Genomic DNA, 6,000 nt, shown 5'->3' with positions numbered 1-6,000 from the left:
TATTTTAGTGTGTATCTGTCCAGTTTTCAATGGATACAGGAAAACAAAATACAGTTATGTGTCCTCAAGAAGCTCTTTCTGTCAGCAATCATGTCTGACTCTTCAACTACACTGTAAGTTCCTTGAGGATAAAGATCTTGCCCAATTTATCTGTGTTAGTACCAGTGTCTAAAACAGTGTATCTCAATACCTACTAAATATTCTGTATGTATCAGTACCTTCCAGTGGCACTTTGATGCTGCTACATATTCAATTATCCTCAGATTCTCTCTCATTTAACTGTGCCTCACAGTCCTTATAAAATTATCCAATAAATAATCATTTCATGAGTCAGTAAACTCAGCTTCTAGTCTTAGTTATCCTGCTACTTATCTGAATTTGTGTCTGTTTTATCACTCATTAAAATATATGTGTATATGTATATATATACACATACCTGTAATTTATGCCTTACATAATGTCCTAAGCTAATATACTTCCTGGAATAAGGTAGGACACATATAAATATCAACATGCACAAATATTATAATGAGTAAATAATATAATTTTATACAGATGCAAAGTGGTAGTTACAATAATACTTCATATGAACTGTGTCTGGAGCCTGATTGCCCAAATTTGAATCTTGGTTCAGTCACCTATTCTCACACTTTATTTTTTATCAGTTTCTTTATCTATAAATTAGAGGTAATAATTAAACTCACTTTATCAAGTTATGCTTAAGATTGAGTAGGGCTGGGGTTGTAGCTCAGAAGTAGAGCACTTGCCTGGCATATATGAAAGACCAGGTTTGATTCTTAGCACCACATAAAAATAAATAAAATAAAGGTATTGTGTCCATCTCCAAAAAATTTTTAAAGATTAATTGAGTAAACTTGCATAAAAATGCTTAGAACATTACTTGGCACATAGCAGATACTCAATATTTAAGCTACTTTTTTCCAGTGATCTCTGACTTGATTGTGGCAGTGACTGTCAAGATATCTACCAAGTAAGACATCAGCTGTACACATATGGCTTCCCAAGACTAAAAACAAACTCTAGCATACTTAGAGATAGAATTCCCTCTAAATTCTACCCTTAACCCCAAAATTCAATATATATGGCCAACTCTTAAGAACATTCCAGAGATCTAAGGTATGCCATCTGGTCTTCAAAATTGAGTACATTTTCATTTATTTGGAAACTTTGTGAATTTGCCCCAGTAACCAGGGACAGTTCCAAGTTTACATATTTCCAATGTAAGAGCCAACTCCCCCCAAGTAGGTGTGATACAAGGGGTTCCCCAAAACCTGTTTCTCAATAAATCCCTACTGAACTTCTATGGTCCCACCTCCCTCCTGCCTGATGAGAAAACCAATTGTCAGAGCCTCCTTGAGTCAGCAAGAGCTCATGAGAAGGAAAAATTGAGGAAAGAACTTTCAAGTACTTTTTATGTTTATTGCCTCGTAGAGTTGTAAATAGAGTAACTCAGCTCCCTTGAGCCAGTTCAACCAGGATTATATCTTATGACAGTTTCCCCGAATCCTTTTCAGAGAATATCATACAAAATTTGACTTGGAAGGAAAATCAATAAGCGGGGAAAGGGAGTTATACACAGAAAGTAAATGTGCTTGATTTTATACATTTGAATTTGCAGCATAGATGGAACCAGTAGTCTTTATTGATCCTAAAGCCACATACACCCAGAGATGAAAGATTTTTGCCATGTCTCAAAACAAAACAGAACTTGAAAAGGGGAATTTGAGTGAAGGGTGGGAGCTAGGGCTGAGTTTAAAAGAATTAAAGTTTGAAATTTGAGTCCTATTTTAAATTCTGGATTAGTGGACCTAGAAAGGGAGAAAAGAGATTACATCAAATGGCTGCCCCTAACTAAGTCGATTCAATGATGAGAGGTTACTCCATTGGCCTAACTCTGATTGCCTCATCCCCATCAGAGCCACTCATCTGCTTGCAGATAGGGTAGCATTGTTTTGGTTTCCAGCAGTCTGTTAAAGTTGAATTTATGACACTTGCAGTGAATTCTAAGTATATTTTTAGTATGTGTGTTTTTCTCTACCCTCCTCCAACACACTTATTTCTGATGTTACTTTTGAAATGAGCTATTTCAGTTGCTTCTGCAGATCACATGCAATTCCCAATAACTAATTTTAACTTTTTCATCTGGTTCCAGGAATGAGCCAGTGCCCAGCAGAGAGCTGATGTTGCTCTTGGAAAACTGCTATCCCAAAAGAGGAGTGTAGCATAAGCCTCCAATTCATCAGACCAATGGGCCTCTCTAGGTAGAATTAATAGGTCTAGTAGGAGACATGGGGTATCTTGCAAGCCCAAAACTTCTCAATCAGATTTTCAATTCTTAGTCATTCTCTTTGAACTCCTAGACTGCAAGGAGACAAAAACGTCCAATGTTGCAGCTCTTTTTTAAATTTGCTTATGTTTAACACAGGACTATTAAATAAAACATTTTGATCTAACAGATTAGTTGTATCTAATGAGGAAAGTTGATTTACTCATACAAATAGTCAAGTCCACTTTTCAAGTCAATCTAAAAAAAAAAAAAAAAAAACAGGTCAATGTCCTCTAGTCAATTCAATCAATTCAGTCAAATAGACAATTCAGTCTAACAACAGATTAGAATAATTCTGTCTTACAACTAACAAAATTGGTACAAACACTTATTAATTCAATCAGTCCATTCAGTTTACCAAACAACCAGCTGTAATAGATTATATTCATTCCATTGGATGAACTGACAAAAACAGACAGAAATACCTGAGGGGTGGGTGAGCACAGAATTAGTCATAGACTCCTACATCTAAAGTAACAGATATATTGCTTTCTTGCAAATATTAAATGTGCCAAACCAAAGAAAACTCATAGACTCCCTGAATTAAAAAATAATTTCGAGGAAAATAAAATTGCAAATAATAACTTATTGTTAATATGATACACTTAAGATAGACCGTGGGAACATTTTTATACGTGCTTTTCACACCTTGAAATATTGATTCAGATTTTTCAGTTCCATTGTAAGATAGATTGTTATCAATTTTCACTCTTAATATATCATTCCATAAATGACTATGAACATTATCATTAACCTCAATAAGCATTTAATAAGTAATAATAATAACTTATCACACAGGGATACTGAACCAAAATTTACATAGGTTTAGCCCTGTTTACTTGTAGCTTACATTCTAAGTTGAACCAAATACATACTTATAATAAATATACAACCAGATCAAAACATTAAACCCTGGATGTGAATAAGCATTAAGATATATGCATCTGGGTCAAAGGTAAATATACCTTAGAAGTAAGTCAGGAATAGTAGGAAAATTTTTCTTTTCAAATAAAATGATAGTAAAGGAGTCTTCACCTCTCCTCTCATTAATTTCAAAAGACATCATAAAGGTGGAAACTCATCTTGAGTAGACCAGGTCCTCTTACACACTTATTTTTTTTTACCACTATATACATGCCACATGTCCACATGGTACAGTTACTGGAACATTTTCTCTAGAACAAAGTCTTTGCTGCCTCTAACTCTACTCCTATCCTAGTATATTATGATTTCCACTTAAGATTTAATTTCAAAAATTTCATGCTAAAAGTCTTCATTACAGATCATGTGTGGCCACCAGAAATGTTCTTTACTAGCTGCAGGGAAACTTCTGCATTTCTATAATGTTCTTTATAAGTAAGTCAAAGAGAAAGCAACATAATCTTCAGGATGATGCATGAATTAGCAATATGGAGACTTCCCTGCATAACTTTCTTTTCCCATTCTAAGCCAAAATAAAAGAAGAAAGCAGGAAAACATTATTTTTTGACATTTATTAAGTTCCTGCTATGCCACCAGGAACTTTCTGACCTGCCTACTTTAACCCAGCCATTTTGATGGGGCTTAAAATAAAACAACTCATTACACTTTCAGCTGTTTTATAAATTACCAAGTAATGTGTAAAACAGATGACCTTATCCCTTTCCTGAGATTCATCCTAGTGCCAGCCTCTACCAGAAGGTGAGGTTCAAGGATAGAATGGGAATTTGGCATATTTATATTTTCTATTTGCCAAAACTGGTGTGTTGACGACCCTTGGTCATTTCAAAGGGTCAATAATCATACTCTGTGAACTATCTTCTCACTTTGAAAATTTACTTGCATCTTGATATATACTTCAAATATCTTGATTTCCCCCTCCCAAGGTCAATGATATTACAGAGAGAAGGTGTCACATTATAAACTCTTATTCTTAGATTCAGACTCTACAGGAAATCCACAGTTGAATTTCTAATAGTAATCTGAGGCATCTCGGTAATACAAGCATTTTTTACATCATAAGTATCCTTTAACTGGGGGTTTTCCAAAAGCTTAAAGATACAACTTAGAAGTTAACCTAAAGGCTAGGGAGAGAGTTGCTGCCTAGTGTGTACAAGGCCCGGGGTTTAATTGAAAGAAAGGAAGAAATGAAGGAAATAAAAAGAGAAATATTTTCAAATTAAAATGTAATATACTCCTCAAATGTTTTAAGTAATGAAATTAATACAGGAAGAAGTGAAATACTCTGCTAACTTAGGATTGGAATTAAGTAGATATACATGCTACACGCACAGTAACTGATAGGTTTTAAAAAGTAATAACTTCCTTCTTGCAATAGTTATTCAAATGACAAAGTCAATATGAGCTTCTTTAGGATTTATTTTGCTTGTTTTTGCAATGCTGGGGGTTGAACCCAGGGCCTTGTACATGCTAGCCAAGCATTACACCACTGAGTTACATCCTTTGTCCCCAATGCTTTAGATCTTTGATAGTAATTGATAGCAGCAGAGCTGGAAAAGGTGAGGGACCAGAATCAGAGATTGGAAGGCTATTGATAACTAAAAGCATTATCAGAGTAAGGAAAACTGACATCAAATGAGACTCTGCTAATGCCACCTGCTATATAGAGATACATAACTACTACTTTATAAAACGGAGAAGTAAGGACAAGCAATTCAATACCCCATGGAAGTGAGAGATAAGGCAATGAAGGCAGAATTAAGTTAAACAATGACATAGAAAAAGAAAGTTTTTAACATGTACATATATATTTATATTTCTTTAAACCTTGTTCTACATTATCCACTATGGCATGTTAGGAAAAATAAAGATTCATATTTATTTTACACAAAGACTAATATAAGTGATCTCTACTATCCTGACTATAGCAGGTCTATCTAATGGGTTTACATGATGAATATGTAAGATTCTACTCATTCCTTTGTCACCTATACCTAAATACCCCCCCCCCCCCAAAAAAAAAAAAAATCAACCAGAGGCAAAACTTGAAAATATAAATTGATGTAGTAGTGGTTCTTAACTTTTTGAGGACTTCAGATCCTAGAAAATCTGATCAAGGTCACAGCCCCAGAACAATGCACATATGAATATACACACAGATTATTTGCATACAATTTCTGGGGATTCACAGACATGAGGTTAAGGGACCTTGTCTCCTTTTCCTTTGGCCCTGAGCACAGGGCTCATTTCCTGAATAAAGATACAACTTTCTTAGCTGGATACTAGCAGAGTCACCTTCCAGCAACATGTTTCTTGTTCTCTTTTTGCCTCAGATAGCATGCCGATGAAGTGTGGATAGTGGCATAGCTCAATTTTACTTGGGGTCCTTGGGAAACTGGCACATTGCCACAACTGCTATCCCTGTCTTGGAGGCCAATGTGCCAGCCCATGAATAACAATAACATAGTAAAAATAACAGAACAGAAACTCCCTAAAACTTTTTTCTTACCAGCATATTGACAGGCGTGCAAAACCCGACTGAAGGTGTAATTTTTTTCGCCTTCTTTCTACATTAATTTTTCTTCCTGATTTCAATTAGCCAAACTTGAATGGAGACATTACAGACAGTTCAACCCCACCTCAGAGCTGTGCAGACAGCTCTTGCTGCCAAGCTGTCTATCACCTAGACAACTAGGCCAATGTGCTTTGCTCTG

This window comes from Sciurus vulgaris, assembly GCF_902686455.1.
Source record: "Sciurus vulgaris genome assembly, chromosome: X".
Classification (NCBI taxonomy): domain Eukaryota; kingdom Metazoa; phylum Chordata; class Mammalia; order Rodentia; family Sciuridae; genus Sciurus; species Sciurus vulgaris.
This window is presented reverse-complemented; position numbering follows the sequence as displayed.